Source organism: Capsicum annuum, chromosome 3 (genome assembly GCF_002878395.1).
Source record: "Capsicum annuum cultivar UCD-10X-F1 chromosome 3, UCD10Xv1.1, whole genome shotgun sequence".
Taxonomy (NCBI): Eukaryota; Viridiplantae; Streptophyta; class Magnoliopsida; order Solanales; family Solanaceae; genus Capsicum; species Capsicum annuum.
The window spans coordinates 244,489,158-244,496,289 of record NC_061113.1 but is presented as its reverse complement, the minus strand read 5'-3'; the positions used below and the strand labels follow the sequence as shown (position 1 = coordinate 244,496,289).

The 7,132-nt window shown below is 29.4% G+C and overlaps 1 long non-coding RNA gene across 1 annotated transcript; it reads left to right on the top strand.

Moving 5' to 3' along the window:
• Positions 1-4,582: 4,582 nt before the first annotated feature.
• LOC107866003 lies at positions 4,583-6,606 on the top strand. Its single transcript, XR_001672749.2, has 4 exons — positions 4,583-4,738; positions 5,081-5,123; positions 6,056-6,162; positions 6,436-6,606. It is a non-coding gene; the product is annotated as an uncharacterized LOC107866003 (long non-coding RNA).
• The last annotated feature ends 526 nt before the right edge of the window (positions 6,607-7,132 follow it).

The following is a 7,132-nucleotide window of genomic DNA, read 5'->3' as shown; positions in this document are numbered from 1 at the left end:
GGGGACTAGAGATCCTATAACCAGGTTCAATGGAAAAAACGAATCACATGATGGCTTGTTGTGAAAAATACACTATCTATTTATCCCTCCTTACAGGGTGAGTGCATTTACCTGTAATGATTGTGAGGTTGAGTTTAAAAAGCTATTAATGAAAATCTGTAGCTCGTATGAGTGGGGTGCTAAAATTATAGGAGCACTCTCAATAGATCTCATCTATGTGAGTGTGGAGTTAGGCCGCTTCCTGTGAGAATTGGGCTCATTCTCAAAGACACTCATGAAACCGGAATAGCACAAGGCAGTAATGTGCTGGCTATAAAACTCATGTCAACACCTTGACTATTATGTGTAAGCAATAAATTTTTATTTCCCTCAAACAGTCATAGTTCAAGTCTGAGACCACTACGGCTCGATCTGAAGTAAAAATTATCGTTTTACTAACTGGAGCTTCAATGCAGAGCACACCTTCATTATGCAAGGTATTCTTTCTTCAGCTAGTAGTAGGGGTGTACAAAAATCGATCCGATCAATAAACCGAACCGAAATTTTTCTTATTGATTTATTGTTATTGGCTTATTAGGTTAATGATTTTTTAATGGTTTTATAAAAAAAACTTATTGGGTTATTGATTCAGTTTGATTTTTTTTATTGGGTTATTGGGAAAACCGATAACCCAACTTATTATATATATATATATATATATATATATATATATATATATATTCTCTTAATTTCTCTTTAATTTCTACAAATTGACAAATCTATTATTTCAATTATAAAAACTCTTAATTTTTCCTAACAATATTTAGTTCAAACTTGAAGATTCTTGTAAATTAAAAGTTAAAACACATCAAGTAGGATTTTTGGTTACAACTAAAATTCAATTTTTTTCATATTAGTTACTACTATTTCTATTTTATGAGTATTTTCTTATTGGTTAAATTGAAAATCGAATAGTTAAGGACTAAAAGTCAATAAATCAAAAATCGATAAAAAATATCTTAATTGTTTGGTTATTGGTTTAGCATATTTAAAAATCAAAAATCGATAAACTGAACCGATAATATATAAAACTGACCGAGCCGACCGATGCACACCTCTAGCTAGTGGACTCTCTTATTAATATTAAAATGAGTGGGGGATTAATGTCGTTTTAGCATGTTAATATTATTATTATGCATGGTTTTTTTTGGAGGTTATGCAACATTATTCTTGTTGTTACTTTTCATGGTATTAGGTAGCATTTGATGCCAATTTACGTTGCATGTTGATTTTTCAGCTTCCATTGTTATTTATTGGTGTCTTTAAACACAATAGTTAGTGATGGTAGAATGTGGACATAAGTTTCTTGTAACTTATATCTTTATTCCTTCATTATCCTACTCATTATATCTTATAACTCATGTAACTCTTGTAACCTAAAGGCCTTTGATCTTTCCTCTTTACTATCCATTTATTCTTCTTATTCATTGCATGAAAGATTTCTTGCCTATAAATAGAGGTTGTCTTGCACATATTTTGGGTACACACAAGATAAAAGAGAGTTCACAAAAGTTACTAGTAAAAAATAGAATTTATTAGTTTAAGGAGGGTGTTCTTTTTGTGGAACTTGTAACTCAACTCTTGTTCAGAATTGTTGAGTTATTCTTTGAGAAGGCTGTTGTATCTTGGGAGGAATGAGTCAAGAAGATTACTGTTGGACCGTTGAAAATATTTGCTACAGTGGACTTGAATCTCTTTAAAGAGATCAAGATATCCGCGCCTCAGCCGAAAAAGAAGAAGAAGATATATATATATATATATATATATATATATATATATATATATATATATATATATATATATATATATATATATAATTATTCTCGTTGTGGATCCCACTAGTTAATAGTTTATCTCCTATAATAAAATTTTTGAAGAGATCATTTCCAAATCTATATATCGATATTTATAATCTATATCTATATCTATAATCTATATCTATAATCTATAATATATTAAAAGTGTTAAGACCATTAGAAAAGTAATTTAAATTTTTTACCCTTCATTAAAAGTCTCCACAATAGGCAAAATTATTTTTTCACCTTTTTCACCTTTTATTTTTAGTTTATTATTTAGTCAAACTAAGGACTCCTAAAAATATATAGATAAAAATTAAGCACTCCTAAAATATATGGGACAGAAATTAGGGACTTTTGAAATATATATGAAAGAAATAATTGTATAATATAATTAAGGACTTTTGAAATATATGGAAAGAAATAATCTATAGGATATATATGGAATCCTAATAAAAATAGGCTTTTTTTCTTATATTTTAGTCATTTTAATTTTTTTTCAATGTGATTTACGTAATTTTCCTATATAAGTAGGAGTTTATTTGTTTATTTTTTCAAAATTTTCCATCTTTTAGCTTTCTTTTAGGAGTTGGAATTCTATAATATTTACTTTTTAAATTCCTTTTTGGTTTAGACAATATTTACTTTTTAAATTCCTTTTTAGTTTAGAGTCTTCCATATATATAAATATATTATTGCACAATCTCATTCATGAACTTTATGGTCAATGTTGCTTCTGTATTTCTAGGTTTTTTTTCTTTAAGAATTTTTCTTTTATAGTAGATCTTAATGTTTGTCTTATTACTTTTTTTTTTCCACCATAAATATATCATTCATATGCTTTATCAAAATTTCAGGTTGTTGAAGTGAGTTTGTTGATAGGTATGTTTTCTGAAATTTTAGACTGATTTTAAAGTTTACATTAATAAATGATGTATTTTGATAAACAATTGCAAATTGAGAAATTTTTTTGTGAGCTTTGTTTATATTATTTCATATACAATTAGTGATTTGAAATTGAATTATTTAGAATTTTGGACAGATTATTTGAATTGTCGCATTTTGTAACGAGAAATTGGTTGCGCAACCTTTGACCCCTTAGTCGACAACCTCTTATTTGTTCGACTACTCGTGGGGGCGATGCTTTTAACTCTCCCTCTCCTGTTAGATGAATCCAATTTTCATTTCATCCGGGAAAAGCCATCTTTATAATAGGGTGTAATGAAAGTGACTTATTTATAATTTTGGATAAATTATTTGGATCATCCTATTTCGTTACAAAAAATTGATAGGTCATTCTGAATTCATAATAACTAATTATCTTATTAAATAAAGTTCTTTCAATCTATGCTTTATGGTTAAAAAATTACGCGTACTATGTTTTGAGGACTATTGGTGGGATTAGGTTTTTAGGAGATTTGATTTTTATTTATTAGCTGTTTGGCTTATCATTAAATTTTTTTCTTCATTGGTTGTAGGTATAAAGAGGCCATCACCAATTTCGAGAATCGCTCCTTTCGAGAAATTTGTTTTAATTTTAATGTAAATCTATATATCTACCTTTTCTTTTTTAAAATTTATTTGCATTATAATTTGAAGTGTTTTGTATCTGCATTGGAGCTCGACTGAATTTGAATTCACATAAAAAAGTTTCATATTAGAGGTTAAGCACTCTCTATTAAAGGTGACTTGGGACTTATTGTTCAATTCTAAGATTGTCATTACAATAAAGCAATAGTAACTTATATTATGATCAAGAACTATGTCTTTTTTGAGTGAAACTAGAGAAAATATCAAAGATATAATATGTAAAAAAATTGAAATGGATGAAACAACAAATTCATGTGTATTGGCTCATTGTAAGTTTTAATTATATGGATGAAATTTTCTTATTAAGTGCTTGTATGGTTTATGTTTAATATTTGTAAATTATATGGCATTTTTGTAAACGGGCTATTTGAATAAGGGAGTTGTCGCTTACTATTGTTTTTCATTCATTTCATGTTTGATCTTACTCTTTCTGTCCTATAAACAAACAAAACACAAATATTCATTTAATTAGTCTCAATTAAAAGGAGAAGTGCTATTTTAAAACTCTATAAGACATGAAACCTAAAAAAACTCTCAGAAAAGAGTACTTGTTGGCTCAATCAGTGGTCGGTGTAAAAGAAATTACACAAAAGTATCTTCCGCTGTTTATTTTATTTTTTATTTTTAGTTCGTTTCAATATCTCTTTTTTTTTTTGAACTATTCTATTTCTAAATTTTCATATAGGATATTTAAAACTACAATATTAAAGTATATTTTAATATATTTTACATGTCTATAATAATTAAAAGAGACATTAGAAAATGTACGGTGAGTTATCATGTTCTTCTTCATGTACATTTTTTATCTTAAAATTAATGTTGATTTTTAAAATTTTTTACTTAATAATATAATGTACACAAAATAATTTATTTTTTTGATATTTAATTAATGTTAATTAACTATATACACGTGCAAAACACGTACACCTAAACTAGTATATATATAAAACAAACACATACAATACTGATGTGGCATGCCTCTAAATCCACCATTGAGATTTATTTTTTTCTGATTTTTTGAGCTTTTTCTCTATTTTAAATCTTTTCTTTTGATTTTTTCATTTATATTCCTTATTTAATAAACCTATTAATTATCATTTACTGTTACAAAGCAAACACAACAACAGAAGCAGTAATTAGTGACGTTTCCAGAAACTCTTCGATCTTCATATTTTTTTTTCCTCCTCCTCAAAAATTGTACAACAAAATTATAATTCCACAATCCTGCGTCTTTTTTATTCTTATGATATTGTTCAGGAAATTTTTGTTCTTCTGCTTCATTTTCCGTTGCTTTTGGTTGAATTGACTAAAAGGTATCCTAAAGAATGAACTTGTAGCTCCTCTATTTACCGATTTGGCAGGTCTTTTTTGTTCTTATGGTATTGTTCAGGGAATTTTTGTTTTTCTCCTTCATTCTCCATCGCTTTTGGATGAATTGACTGAAAAATATAGTAAAGAGTGAACTTTTGGCTCTTCTATTTACTGATTTGCAAATCTTTTTTGTTATTATGGTATTGCTCAGAAAATTTTTGTTCTTCTCATTCATTCTCCATCATTTTTGGATAAACTGACTAAAAGTATAGTAAAGAGTGAATTTTTGACTTTTGTGTTTACTGACTTGCAAATTCGTTGCCTATTTTGTGGCAATTTGACAGTAGACAATGGTATTAAGAGGAATGCAAGATTCTTAAAAGTCAGGTACGTGAGCTGTTTTGGCTATCTTTCAGATTTGTTATGTTCCACATTGGAATTGAGAAATACAAGTTACCTTAACTTTTTCTTTTGAAAATCCAGCATCAAGGCAATTTGTTCTAAATTTGGCCTAACTATGCTTTTAATATATATTTTTTCTTTTTAGTGAAGTCTTAAGTTTAAATTCCTATGCTTTGTGAAGTATTGATTTTCATAGTGGAGACTTATTTGTGCGGTAATAGAATTATTATTATCGATATCAGTTGATTAAGCCAAGTCGTTTATAATTTTGACCGAGAAGTTTTTTCTACGTATGTTTCAGTTGCACAAAAACAATAAGGAATCCTAAAAGGTGTCTTTCAAATCCTCTACAGTCCTTTCATACCAAAAACTTCATGGTTTGAATTTTAGTGAAAACAAATAACAATCAACTCCAGTGAAACCAATAACAATCAACAAAGGAGATGAATTCATACTCCGAGGACATAGTGAAGAATCGTCACCGCTTGTAATGTACTCGAATTTTTATGTAGGTACTGCTGATTAGCTTTTATTATATTCAAAATATGCAAAAAGTGAAGCGTGTGAATAGAAAATCAAGCAACATAGTTAGGAGGATGAATCTGGTAAATAAATTGTTCTGCCCTGAGGAATCATTCAAGAGTTGGGGCAATTATGCAAATGCACTTAAGCAGTACCTTCATTGATTTTAAATTTGCCTTCTGATGGAGGCAAACAACATTGGAGGATAGATTTGCTTCTTAGGTGCTTCTCCTGTTGATTTCATGGTTTAGCATATCTAATGCATTTTTTTCAACAATAAATTCTCCTTGTTTTTTAATTCACCATGATATGAATGCCCTTTGATTCATTACTTCATATACACAGGCCATATATAATTCTTATTTAACTGTAAATTAATTGAGCGCTAATTGCAGAGAGCCAGTGATATTTTCATATGACATGCCCTGCATAGAGGTGTAAGAGTTATTGAATTGGAGATATGCCCAGATTTTGTCAGAGATGTGGAAGTTCTGCATGTAAGGTATGTCGTTTAAGCTTTTGATTGCATTCTTCACAAATTTCTCAAAAAAAGTTGTGATTCATAGCACCTTAGGTATTACCACTAATCAACATATAAAGAGCGATTTCTTTTTGTTATTTGTCGTCTGTTCATTAAAAAATAATTTTCATTGCACCTTTGAGATGGTCCACTATTCATTTAATTGCTTGCTTTTTGAACTAAACTGTCAATTAATTAAACTTCTCTTCTTTATTTATGTACTAAGTTTTCTTCTTTGATGAATTTACTTGTCAGATTGCAGTAATGGCAGGTCATTTTATTGACGCAGGTAGCACGCAGGTGTTCAAAATGCTATCTTTTTAAATTTGAGATTTTTTAAACTAGAATTACATGAGTTTTAGCACTTTAATTGATTTGAAATTAATTACTACACTGGGGTTAATTTTGTACCTTTCCTTTGCCAAAGCATGAATCAAGGCGTCTGCGTCGTGTTTATATTTTATGTCACGGGACAATCTATAAGTATCAACAGATCAAGGCAAATTGTAGCTACCATAATTACAATCCCGCCTTGCTTGTCGCTGCTAACAGAGACTCAGTTGATTTTTCTTCCTTTTAGCTGCTAATATATTTCAGTTAGCTAAGTTTGGAAAGTCCAAAAAGTGCAGGCTAGCCGTGGAGCTTGGATATGGTCCTGATCAGGGATTCATGGATCACATATGGTATCTCCCCTTAGCCTTTTGCCTCTGAAAGCATCCTCCTTCTTTCTTAATGCCTGAAAATTCATCCATGGAGCTTGTGATACAATGCTAAGTGTGTATCAAGAGATTCCAACCAACACAAGAATAATAAGATGAACAACAAAGTGCTAGTGAATCGAAAATGGCCACACATGGCTTCACTAGGCTTGCAACACTTGTTTGAACTAGAAAAGTGAGTTTAACAACAAGAACAACAAAGACAATATTGCTAGTGAATCGAAAGAGCCCCA